Genomic DNA, 13,851 nt, shown 5'->3' with positions numbered 1-13,851 from the left:
AGTTCCAAAACATTTTCATCACCTCCTGAGTGACTCCATATTCATTAAGCAATCACTCCCCATTCTTCCCTTTCCCTCAGCCCCTGACAGCCATTAATCTACTTTCTGTCTCTTTGGACTGAAGTGGACCTTTCATATAAATGGGATCATGTAATATAATCTTTTTGTTTCTGTCTTCTTTCACTTAGCATATTTTGGAATTTTTTCCATGTTGTTAGCATGTACTTCATTCCCTTTTTTAAGGCTGAATAATACTCTACATTTTGTTTATCCATTCATCCATTGATGGACATTATGGTTGTTTGTACTTTTTGGCTACTGTGAATAGCACTGATGTGAACATTGCATTTGAATACCTGAGAAGTTATCAGAATGTTTTCCATGCTGCTACACTACTTTGTATTCAGTAGGAGGACTTTGATGTTGAAAAATACTCCTGGTGGCTGGAATTCTACTCTTTCTGATGCAGATTGGCCAGTTGAGTGAAGAGACTGACCAGTGGGTTGGAGGGACAATAGGTTGAGAACTGGACCTCTCTGCTTGCCTTTTTTTAAAAAAATTTAAGATACTATTTATTTACTCATGAGAGATACACAGAGAGAGAGAGAGAGAGACAGAGACAGAGACATAGGTAGGAGCCCAATGAGGACTTGATCATAGGACTCTAGGATCACACCCTGAGCTGAAGGCAGAGGCTCAACCACTGAGCCACCCAAGTGTCCTTCTGCTGCCTTTTTAAACCTTAGTTGTAAGAAGGCACTAACTGCCCTTTGCAAAAGCTCGCTGTACTAAATTTGGGGAAATGGGAGGGGAAAGAGTAGATGACTGTATAGAAGACTGAAGATGACCAACTCTAAACAAGAGGCCATTCTATAGAGATATCATATGCATTCTTTAAAGATTTTTTATTTATTCATGAGAGAGAGACAGAGACAGAGACACAGACAGTGAGAGAAGCAGGCTTCATGCAGGGAGCCCGATGCAGGACTTGATCCCAGGTCTCCAGGATCACACCCTGGGCCAAAGGCAGGCACTAAAACACTGAGCCACCAGGGATCCTCTGCAGATGGTTTTAATCACTTTCTTGTAAGAGAACTGTGGTATTCTTGTATAATTTATTCATAGTAGTAATTGACCTCAACCTTGAAGTCTCTTAGGTATTTGCTGTCTGATGTTGTATTATAAGCAGCTTGAAGGGCAGCATGTGTCAGAACCCCCTGATGCGGGGCAGAAGCATATCAGGCCTTCTAGGTGCACCTACCATAGAGGCCAATGGTATAGCATGGGAGTTACTAAGAAGAGCAGGACTTGAGGGAGACTGTGGAGGGACAAAGCCAGGTAAGTTGCATGTCTGCCATTAGAACTGAGGGTTAAGGGCAGAGTGGGAGCAGGAGACATATTGGGAGTCAGGGGTCAGGTCTGCAATCCAATAAAGGCAAAGACAAGGGTACTGGATGGAGGCACTGGCTATGGATGGAATTGGAATGCTTAGAGCTCGTTCTTCTTAGAGATTGTCCCATTGGGGGTGTGAGGACACACCCCCGCAGTCAAAGGTAGAGCCTGGGAGGCAAAGAACAGACTTTCTCAACAGGTTCCCGTGAGAGCTTACTAAACAAGTGTTCAGGGAATGATTTTTTTTACCCAGATGTCTTTGCAAAGATACTGATACCAAGAATAAATCATAAAACTTATGACCTGCAAATGCAGAGTCTCCTTCATCTGAAAATAGTCACCATAGTTCATATTCTTTTCTCTATTGTCCAAAACTATAATATGAGTAACTAGATCTCGAACAAGGTTCTCAGTTTATTCTGGAAAGAGGTACTTCTCATTTTCCTGAAGTATGATACCATACTTCCTTTTCCATATTTTCCTTAAGTATGATACCCCATTGTGGATAGATGGATATAAAAACCTCAAGAAGTTCATTTCAGGCCAAAAGTGACCACTGCTTGCTGCTCTCACATCTTTCTCTGCTACAAGCTCTACCACGCCCCAAGATGTGGGAAATTGTGTGGGGGATCTGGAAGGGTCCCAGGACCTTCAGGCTCACTGGAAGGCAGTTCGTGGTAGGTAATGAAAGCCTTACTTAGTAGGGCTAATGAATTTAGGTCTCCTAAACATCATAGAACGTCAGGGGTCTTTACTGTAACTTATTTGTTTCTCTAGGTGAAGAGATAACTCTGTCCCTTGGAAAGGAGCAATGTTCAAGGAAGAGTCAGCTTAGAGACCTTGTGCTCTTAGGTGTGGAATACCTTATCCTGCTCTCCAAAGCACTTCCTTGCAGGCACTAAATTGGAGGAAATTCCTTCCAGAGCTCAAGCCCAGATGGTAGTCTACTGAGTAAGAGAAGTTTAGGAGATGGAATGTGCGGTCCAGGATCCTTCCTGGAGGGAAGAGATGTGGACTCCTTGGAGTCCTCTGGAGTAGGGCTTCAGTGAACTGATAATAAATAGTGCCTCCTGCTGCAGGGCATACAAACAGCTAAAGATCTGACGCCTTCCATGCCTTAATTCCCCTGTGGGAGTTATGTACAATTTGGAAAGTAGATCAAGGGCATCCTGGCTCCCAGCTGACCACCCCACTTGCAGCCTGAAGGTCTGGAGGCCTGAAGACCCCCCATCCCAAGCCAGCAGGCAGAGGTCCCAAGTTCACAGAGCTAGTTCCTCTTCCCCTGGGTTTCTTCTCTCTGGGGGACTGCCCTTTCCAGACCTTTTCCTCTGTAGGCAGCTCTTTCCAAGGCTCTCAAGACTCCAAACCAAATTGTTTGGGGAGTGAAAAAGTGAAAGGACACATCTTAGAGCAGCAGGGACCAGCTGCTGGGTCAACTCTCCCCAAAACAGAGCTTCCTGGGGAGTGCCTGGAGCATCTCAAAATCCTCCATCTGACCTCCTGCCCATGTTTCTAATTGTCTTTTAAAAAATTGCATGAAAATAAGATGTTTTCACTTGAAAAAAGAAAAAGAAAGAAAGAAAGAAGAAAAGGGAAAAAATTAACTATTAAGGTTCTCTGTCTCCAGGGAAGTTCAGGGGGAAATTTTAGGAACTTTCTGCCTGCTTTTTTATTGTATTTACCCAGCCACCCTGCCAAGGAGAGGATGAGAACTCTTTGCGCCTGGTGCACCACTCAAAGCCCTGTGTGCTTAATAGGGTGACACAAATGTCTGTGTTTCTTTTCGCTTTTGACCAAGGGCTGTAGGGAGGGGCCACCCCAGGGAACTGTCGGGGAGGGCCTTGCCAATTGGTTCCCGTTCCCCGCACCAAACTCGTTCCCAGCCGGGGCCGAGCCAGCCCGAGCCAGCCCGCCGGAAGGGCCTGAGGGCCGCAGCCCACGCGGAGGGGCCGGGCAGGGGGGTGGGGGTGGGGGTGGGGGCGGGGACGCGGCCGCCGCCCGCCCGCCGGGTCCGGGTCCCGGTCCGGGTCCGAGAGGCTCGGGCCGAGCTGGGCTGGCGCGGGCCCTGCCGGAGTCACGCCGAGCGAAGCTCCTGCCAAGGGAAACTTTGGGCAGCCGGGGGCGGTCGGCGCTTCCCTGCCCCCCCCCCCCCCCCCCGCCGCTCTCCCTCCTCCCACCTCCCGCCCTCCGCTGCCCAGGAACCGCTTTCAGCCGAGGTCAGCTGGCTGCCTTTGTGGCTGCTTCCCAGGAAGGAAGAAGCGTTGTCTGCAGATCAGTTTATCAGCTGGCTTTCCTGTGCCGGAGCGCCGCCGTTTTCCGGGGACGGCTGCCACCCCCGTGATTCCCAGCCCGGGCTGCGGGCGGTGCGTGAGAGCTGGATAAATGGGCCATTGTGCGGCCGCTCAGAATCCAGGTTTCTTATCAAATTATCCACCAGCGAGAATGCAGTTCCGCCCCTGCTGCCTGTTATCTCAGCTTCTCTTTTCACTCTCTGCAATTACAGCCATTTCAGGGTTTATCCCCCCACATACACTCCCCCCTCCCCAGTTTTGAAGGGAATATTCAGAAAGCAGTTTACTTGTGCAGCGGACTGTGTGAGACCGACTTGGGGGGGGGGGGAGGCGCGTGTCTCCTCACAGTGTTTCCTTGGGATTTGGGTTTGCAACCTTGAATTTAGCCTCTTTGGCTTTGATGTGTGATGATTTTATTTGACACTCCCACTTCAGTGCATCATTCTACACCAACTGCAAATATTGGGGAGGTAATTCTATAGGGCTTTAGATCCAGTGTGTGTGTGTGTGTGTGTGTGTGTGTGTGTGTGTGTGTGTGTGTGTTGCGTGTGTGTTGCGTGTGTGTGTGTGTGTGTGTGTTTGATATTTTTTAATTGCTGTATGAACACTGAAGTCTTGCAAGGGGAAACACTACTGGAAACTGGCATCTGATGGAGGCCCTGGGGCAGTGTGGTAGTTTTAGAGAGGGATGCCACTGAGGTGTTAATGGTGTCAGTTTTTTGCTTTTCTCCTGCAGCAGCTGGCCTACTGGGGAGGAGTTGTACATAGCTGGTGCTTGACTTATTAAGTAGTCATTAGCAGGCAAGGCTGGTTTTAGAGCCTCTGACCTATGCAATTGCACAGATCCCTTACTCAGAGGGGGACCAATGCTTGGGCTACTATTCTGCTGACAAGGCTTATTAATAAGTTTTGAAGAATTCTGCATTTTCATTTTGCATTTGGATTTGCAAATTACATAGCTAGTCCTGTTAGTGTAGTAGCTCACTTTCGTTTGAATAGTCTTGAATAAAGGTTTGAATAAGTTCTTAAGTTCCAATTTGAGATAATGGTCTGCCGTTAGTTGATAAACCGCTAAAGTTGATTCTCTTACTTTTCAATATATGCACTGCAATTGTTCTGATGGATTAGACAGTGTTCTACAAACTAAACTGTACCCCCTGGCATCACATCTGTAGTGAGCTTCAACAACCCACTGCCAGAACAGGAGCAAGCATCCAGGCAGGACTTGTTTTTCTCTGCTTGCTAATAGTCCTTCCTTTAGAAAGCTGAGGATGTTCACCCCTCAAAGACCCAGATATTTCCATAGTAAGATGCTCATTTGTGGAGTCACTGCCTCTCTTTCTTTTATCCACTTTGAAATACCTAGCTTCCACATCTGCAGGCCACACAACAGAGTTGAAAATGGACTCATCTCATCAAAAACTTTTCATGGATTTGGATGCTGTGTTTAACACTTTTAGCACCTAAACAACTCTTGGGAAATTGCTCTGAATCTGGGACTTGGTGTTCCTGATAGACAGAGGAGGAAAAGGGAAAACAGTTCACAATAAGTAAACAAAATATGCTATTTTTCTAGAAATAGTTTGTGTAAGAAACAATTGTTTTGGCTTAATGAGACAAATTTTTCCCTTCCAAAGAATATTCTTTCATTTGTTTACTCCTTCAGTCATTAATTTATGACTTGATTTTCCATTCAACAAAGATTCTATAGGACATGTACTTAGATATTGTAATAAGATGATGAAAGAGAGGAGGTTCTTTCAGAATAGTGGGGATATAAACAAGTAAACAAAGTATACAGTGACATATTATAGGTGCTAAGTTAGAAGTATCTATTAGGATGTTTTAGGGACAAAAGGACTTAATAGGGTCAGTTCTTCTGCTCATCATTCATGAGTTCCCTGGGTATGACATTTTTCTTCATGAGCCTTATTATTGTTAATAGGAAACATTCATAAAGTAATTGGCATGTTCAGATACAGAGTAAAAACATTGTCTAGGCATTTTCTCATTTGTCCCAAAATATGATCAGTTAGGTCCATGCAGAAACTCCATTGTATAGGAGTAACTGAGGCCAAGACATGATATGTGTGCTCAAGGTCCTACAGTGCCTAAGAGGTAAAGTAGCTATTTGATTCAGCTGTTCTCGAAAGTATGCTTTCTCAAGGAAGCCTGCACTGCCTCCAACAACGTGGCTGTGACACCATATGTAATCATGGTTGGTGCAAAGTATTGGAAAAATGGCCTCTACTATTTCTCATGATTGCTTTTCTTTTCATAAAATACACTGGGACTGGCATCTCCAAAAGGGAATTTTTTCCCCTATCCTCACTAGTAGGATCAGACTTGTTTCAACAACCTATTGATGCTGGTAGGATCAAACTTATTTGTTTCAACAACCTCTTCAAAAGGGAATTTTTCTTTCCTATCCTCACTAGTAGGATCAGACTTATTTGTTAGGCCCTGATAGCCTATTGATACAAATGGCTTCCATAAGACCAGAGGAAATCCCTCAAAAATGTGGGCTGGGTACAGAGTGGTTTGCCATGGATTCCTGTAGGAGATTTTGTGGGTATTTTCCTCCCTCCCAGGTAAGGGGTGAGTTCTACCTCCATGGAAGACTATGTATTCCCATGTCCACACTACTTACCAGTCAGTTTTAGACTTTTAATGCCACAAGTGCTGAAAGCCACACTTTTGAGGCTCATTCCCAGAGACCCCTCTAGGCTGGTTGGTATAGTGGCTCCTTATAATAAAGACCACTTGGGTTTGAAGTTTTAGAGAATCTTCCTGAGTCTTACCCACTCACACACAACATTACAGTAAGGAGAGAATGCCTGAGGGTGGCAGTTTGGAGCCGGGATGGGGCAGAGGGCGGCGCAAAGCTGATGGAGTGGCCAGGATAAGGTCACAGAGCATTGGAGTGAGTGCTAGAAATAGAATTCAGGTTTAGTACTTTCCCCTCTGCAAGGAACTGCAGCTTTGTAACCTGAAACAGGATTAGCTTGGGGCAAAACAAAGCAAAATTGACATCTTCTTGGGGGAGATTTTTTTGTTTTTGTTTTTGTTTTTGTTTTTTGTTTTTGTTTTTGTTTTTTCTCTGCTGGAATCTAGAGACAAGACTCCTTGGCTGGGTGCTAAGTGTTTTCAGTGAGGAGAGGCCCTGATAGCCAAATTCAGTTCCTCCCACCCTGAAATAGTTCCTTGCTCTGACCTTGACCTGAATGTTTAACAAAGCTGTGAAATGGAAAGCAAGACTAGAAAAGACCAGCAAACAGAGAAAGAAAAGAATCATTCACTGCTACATTGTGAAGAGCTCAAGGTGTCTGATTACTAGGCTCTCAATTGTTGCTTGGGCCACAGTACATAGAAGGAGCAATCTTGGTTGAACTTTTAAAAAAAGAATATTATTATTATTATTATTATTATTATTATTATTATTATAGTAGAAAACATAATCATTCTGGTGAAATCCGATAATGTTTTTCATCCTAGTGCTGGTAAATATTAACCTAGTTAGTTGTTAAGTGGAATATGTCAGATTTGGAGAGATCAGAAACATAAAAAGTCTTATAAATAAAACCCCTATATGTATAAAAATGATTGCTTTAGAAACAAATATGACACCTTCCTACTACTTGTGGAATGATTAGGTCACCAAGGAAACTGTAGTGTGCATCTTTGTTCCTTTATTCATTCATTGTCAGGCAGTTAATAGCTGTGGTGCTTTCTGTGCTGTGCACACAGAAGACACAATCTCATCTGTCCTCAGAGAACTTATGATGTCCAGAAAAGATCAAAAAGCACATGAACTTAAGACTCAGAAATGTCAGAGGCTGCATGAAGGACTGATGGGGCTGGAAGCATAGGGAACTCTCTGCCTGAGCTTCTTTGCTTTGGGGGAAGAGAGCAAACAAGGGTGTGGTTTGTGTTCAGTACTTGGGAGTTGATGGGGGTGAAGGAAGGATAAAGAGATCAAGCCAGTGGCTATTCTCCAGGCTTCCCACATGGGGTGGAAATTAGTCCTATGGGGAGAAGGCTCTCTAGCTTCTAGGAGATATGGAAAGGAGCCCCGCTCTGCAGTTATGGCCAGATCATGGTCAGGCTTTGATTCCAGGGAAGAACAGCCTGTTGGCTAGGAAGAGTCACAGCCTGGGGAGCATATCCTAGGTGATGGCCCTCCAGGACATGGATCTTAGTATTGTCCGCAGGTCCAGGTAGCAGCAGTGAAGTCACTGGAGAGGCTCCAGAGGAGCCTACCTAAGGTCTAGAGCAGGAGAATGGGGAGCCTGCCTGAGGGACTGCTTGCTTACTCCCTGTAAGGTGACACTTGGAGGTAAGCTGTGGACAAAGAGCGAGTAAATTCAGATGATTGCAGTGGGTGGTAGTTCCATTGTACCCACAGGCTTGTGCAGCCCAGTAAAGGATTATGTACAAACCTGAATTCAAGGCAGTATGAGAGAAACCTATGGTGGTCTTTGCAGAAGCTGGATGAGTTAAGGTCCCTTTCAATTCAAATAGTTTATCATGCTATGAAACAAGAACTATGGAAAAGTCAGGGAAGAATTTATTCAGGTGGCGTAACAGAGATCGATTCAGTTATGGAGCTTTCTACATCCTCTCCAGTCTATGCAGGTCCTCTGGCCTCACCTGAGGCTGGTTCTTGAGTCATATATTTTATCACAATTAAAAAACAAACAAGGAGCACCTGGATGGCTCCATTCGTTACATGTCTCCCTTCTGCTCAGGTCATGATATTGGGGTCCTGGGATAGAGCCCTGCATTGGGCTCCCAGCTGAGCAGGGGGGCTGCTTCTCCCTCTTCCTCTCCCTGCCTCTCCCCCTGCTTGTGTGCATGCTCTGTGTGTGTGTGTGTGTGTGTCAAATAAATAAAATAAAATCTTAAAAAGACCCAAAAGATTAAGTAATACTCTAATGATCAATATACTATAAATTGATCTTAAAATAACAGTATTGTCACAGAACTCTTAAAAAATGTTTACAGTCTATGTGGGGAATCACAAGCATAGACCTTATTAGTTTTCTTGAATGTTAATTTATTACCCTGAATTTTTGAGATTAGTAGTTTTTGAACTGTACAATTAATGACTAAGATGGTAAATTTTGTGTTATGTGTATTTTACCACAATTAAAAATAAAAGTTAGTTAAAAAAACCTTTGTAGGCTCAGAACTTTCACAACTATAGTGTCATGGAGGGAAAAAAAAGATACTTAAATGTACTTGAGTATTCTGTATTGTTGCTATATGCATTTTATGAAGCCAACCATATTTCTTTGTTCCTGCCCTTTATTATATGATAAAGCACATTTACAGTTTCCATATTTGTCACAGAAGTTAGAAGGTGCTTTGTTTTCCTTCATCACTATGGTGGAGGCTGCTGGTGCCCAGTCGTATCCAAGGTCCCTTCTTCTTAGATTTCCCATTCATGATGCTTCTTAATCCCTATGCATCAGGGCAAAAGCAGGGCTGGGAGATGAGACTAGAGTTAATGTGCCTCACTGAAGACCAAGCAGCTTTTCCACAAGCTGTCCTTGCTTCTCTGCTGGCCAAATGGAGATGATTCCAAAGACTTAGAGAAAAGTGGAATTGTAAGAAGAAATGAGCCTGGATCCCTAAATGACTGCATGGAACTTATTGCAATCTTGCCTGGAACTGTGTTGGTTAAGCCACTGGAATTTTACTCTTTTTAGCAATTAGCCTACTCTGAGTAACACAACCATAAAAGGTATTGCAGAGACAGGATAGGATATGTAGTGCTGTACCTGTAAGCTAAGGAAAGGTCAGACAGGCAAGGTAAATGGAAATGAAATGTTTAATGATTCCCAGGTGTAAGCATTTCATGTTACTCATTAATCATGTGGCAAATATGTTTAAATAAACATAGACAAGCAATTCCTGTTCAACAAATATCTCAAGGGAAAGAGGTTTTGTCTCTGAGGCTTGGATCAGAATAGTTAATGCCTCCTTTTGGGCCGAGCATAGCAGTTGCAACAGAAATCAGAAAGACTTGTCAAGGGAGGATGAAAATGCACCTCAAAGGGAGAGAGTCAGGAGCTCCCAGTACAGAATTCTTTCTTTTATTTCTCTCTCTTTCTCTTTTTTTAAAAAGATTTATTTATTTATTTATTTATTTTAGTTGGGGGGAGGGGCAGAAGGAGAGGAGAGAGAATCTCCAGCAGACTACCTGCTGAGCGAGAAGCCCCACACAGGGCTTAGTCCCACAACCTTGAGATCATGACCTAAGCCAAAATCGAGAGTTGGATGCTTAACTGACCAAGCCCCCCAGGTTCCTCAGAGTTCCTTTCAGAATTCTTGTTCCTCTAGGTCTTGGGAATTTAAGACTTTTTTCTAAAATGATGATCAATACTTATACCAGACAAAGGAAATTAAGACACCCTGACTCCTAAGAGTTCCCCAAACAGTATTTGTCCATCCTGCTCCTGGTCCTATCTCAGCTTTGGTTCTAAGTTGTTCTCATGGACAATGTGTTGATGACTGGATCTTGCCTGTTGAGTTTGGCAGTATAGCCCAAGACAAACTGTCACCCATACCCTCACTTTTGGCCCTAGTATGGATCTTTGGTCGGTCGTACTATCAACCAGTTTGTCCTTCTCAGCTTCATACCTGTGGTTCTTGGAGATTAGGAGGGTACATTTTTATGACCTTTTATTGAGTTCATATTCACTTAGAATAAAATATAAGTGATTTTGGAATAAAATCCTTATCATGCCCTCCAAGGTTCTGCATGATCTAGTCTGTGACCTTTTTACTATCACATCTTGGGCTGCTTCATCCTCTTACCCTAACTACCTTGGTTTTTTAGTTGCTGAAAGACACAAGCTCTTTCTCAGGGCCTTTTTACATGCTGTTTCCTGTGCCTAGATTTGCTCTCCTCCCAGCTCCTCTGTTCCTAAGATTTCAGGCTTGAAGCCTCTTCCCCCAAGAGGCCTACTCTGACTCACCCACCTAGCAGATCATCTCTGTGCATACCTCAGACCCCCTCAACCCACCTCTTACTCTAGCTATTGTGGTGGCAACAGCCTTGTTCAGGTGTCACCTGATAGCCTCAGCTATACTCAGCTTCTTTCAGTTTCTGCTCCAGGGTTCCAGAGACTCCAGGTTTTTTCTGATGCTGCAGTAGGATCTTCACATATGCAGCCTGGGAATAGGAGGGAATTGACAACCTCTGAGCAATAGAAGCTGATGGGCCAAGGCTTCTCTTTTCTGTCCCTCACATGGACAGCTCTGAGGAGTTTTCTACAGTTTCATAGTGTCCCAGCAGGATCAACTCCATGGACTGCAGCAGTGACCAACTTGAAACTCTATCCTGGTTTCAGCTTTCCTTCTTTCCTTCTTTTCCTTTCCCTAGTCCCCAATTCTTTTCCCTGGGGTCATTTCCCAGAATAAATTACCTGCATGCAATCCTTGGCCAAGCTTCTCAAGGAGAACTTAGGTATCAAGAGTCATCTACATTATTTAATATCTTAGGGTCTTCATTTTATTTCTGCAGCATTTATAACAACTTATATTAATTTTATTTATTTCTACAATTATTCTTTGTTTTATGAAATCCGGATTCTATATATTTAGAATGTAGACTCCAAGGGGCAGAAACTTGGTCATTTTCAACTGTTTGTATCCTCAGCAACTGGCGTGAAATGCTTGGCACAGACACGCCATCACTAAATACATATGAATGAACACATTTCAAAAATGCTATGTTTAAGAATATTTTAGACATTGAGAGGCAATATCACATACTGGTTCAGAGATTACAGTCCAGAGTCAGACTTTCTTGAGTCACTTCTTGACTCTGCCACGTAAGTACTTCAGTGACCTCAAGCCAGTACCAAACCTGGCTAGTCATTCCAGTTTGCAAAATGGGATTAATAATAGCACCTAGCACATGAGATTGTTGTGATTATCAAATAAGTTATACTGTGCTTGGCACATAGTAATCACCCAATATACTTTATTTCTTTAATCTTCCCCTTTTAATAATGAATGAATTAAATTCAGACTTGCACAGATATAGTACCCATTTTATATCTTCCAAATTTGTCAGTCCCTTTCTAGCTTATTGGGGGTAAAGCCCTTCTTTTCCAAGTAGAAAGAACTCTTGTCTCATCAATACTGGCATTGTGGGGGTCACTCTGATTAGACAACTTGTGCCAACCTAGGCACTGGAGAATGTCAGTGCCTTGGTTCCAGCAGGTTCCTCTCCTGGAGTCACTCCAGAGAAAGAACAAAACCCAGAAAGCATTCCTCTGTTTGGGTCATAAGCCTCTCTTCAGGTGACTCTTAGAAACACTTCCTAGATTCTTTCAATTTGTGGGGAAAAGATGACATAGATGATGGGTTTTAGTGCTGAGAGCTTCAATCCAAGACAAAGAGACCCTATGTCAGCACGTGAGAGGGAGGTTGAGATGTGGACACCTGGATGTTGCTCTTGGGCTGTGGAAGGGCAGCAGTGCCCCAGTCACTGTTGCTTCAGCCTCCCCACTTGCAAAGAAGAGCACACCCCCACTCCTCTCCTGACATCCCTTTTAACTTCTTCTTACTAATCTCAACCTGCAAGGACCAGGACATGTGACCAGGCCCTGTGGGTCAGAGTTGGGTAAGGCAGGTGGCAGGGCAGCATGACTAGGAAATTTTAAAACAGTGGTAGAGAGAGAGGGATTATGTCTCAGGAGTTTACCCTCATGTGGTATTGCAGTGCACCGTCGTAAAGTAAGAGTGAGAATAGGGAGACCAGAAAGCATTGTGGAATGTTGAAGAGAGGAGATCTGGGCCCTGATTCTGCTGCTGGCTAGTGTGTGATCTTTTTGAGCCTGTTCCCCGGAGATTGGACAGTTTTCTAACTTGGGCAGTTGGTATTCTCCATCAGCAGGTTTTTAGCTCTTCACTTTGTATGGTCTGGTTCTGCCCACATCTCACTCTCTGATGGTCCTTGACCCTACAAAAGTCAGCAGGGAAGCTTATGTGATGGCTTTTGCAACAGGAATCTGATTTTAGATACTATTGTTTTTCAAGCACATCAAACTCATATTTTGAGTCTGTTTTTTGGTTGTTTTCTTAACCTAGAGGAATATGCTACAGAGTGGCACGTAGCCTGAGTGAGACATGGTGTGTGGTATGGATGGCTGAGTTCCATACAAATGATAAGATCTTCTGAAATTATATATGTGTGTACATGTACATATATGTGTGTATGTACATATACACCTGTGAGTGTGAGAGAGATTGGATCTAAATAACCTATCACTTTTTCAAAAGTTCCTTCATGCTATTCCATGTCATTTCAACACAATTCTGTCACATTCTATTTACCTTCATTATTTTTTTTTTTGCTTCATTGCCATTCCTGTCCATATTGCTGTGTAAAGCAGAATTTTAAGAACACCTCAAGGTGTTTTTCAATTAAGCCAGTAAACAGCTTTAGCCGGCACCACCAGCGTGTCACAGTGACACAGGCCAACACAAACAGAGAGTGGGAGGTTTGCTGACAGCTCTGGGCCCTGAGACCTCAGGACTGGTTCGGTGAGACAGACTCAGAATCAAGCAGTGACTCGTGAAGGAGCCAAAGGACTCAGTCATGTCATCTCTTGTACCAGCAACCTGTACAAGGAAAGGAAATTCTAGAAGGGGCTGGGCCCTTCTTTTAGTTGAAACAAGAGAAGAAACATGCATGACTGGGGCGGGAATGCAGGTATATGGATGCTAACTCAGCACCTCCTGTATAACATCTTAGTGTTGTGGTGGGGCTAGTTACACGTATCTTTTGTGTTTGGTGTCTGGGAGCTGTCACTAAAGCTCCAACATTATCCTATATATTAATGAGTATATAGATTGGGCCATTGTAATGACAATATTCCCAAACACAGTGGCCTACATAAGAGTGTTCCTTTCTTACATGGAAGCTCAGGTGTCCTGTCCAGAGTTGGCTGGTGCCTTATTATATTGGGGACCCTGCTCATGTAAAGTGCCTTGATCCTCTAAATATTCTTCAGTTGACCTATTTAAAAAATGAACCTGTTCCACAGCCATACAGTAAGTCTTAAATGTCTGAGAGAGTTTATGGAAAAACAAAGGAAGTAGAGAAGATCAAGCATGTATCACAGTGGGAGTTGGAAGTATGATATAGAGG

General features: G+C 43.6%; 1 protein-coding gene across 1 annotated transcript in view; it reads left to right on the top strand.

Annotated features, from left to right (window-relative positions):
• ANKRD55 (ankyrin repeat domain 55) overlaps positions 1-13,851 on the top strand; it is a 568,067-nt gene that overhangs the window by 276,767 nt on the left and 277,449 nt on the right. The gene's annotated exons all lie outside the window — the stretch shown is intronic.

Source organism: Canis lupus, chromosome 2, assembly GCF_003254725.2.
Source record: "Canis lupus dingo isolate Sandy chromosome 2, ASM325472v2, whole genome shotgun sequence".
In the NCBI taxonomy this organism is placed as follows: Eukaryota; Metazoa; Chordata; class Mammalia; order Carnivora; family Canidae; genus Canis; species Canis lupus.
The sequence above is the reverse complement of the archived record's forward strand: the minus strand, read 5'-3'. Positions and strand labels throughout refer to the sequence as shown.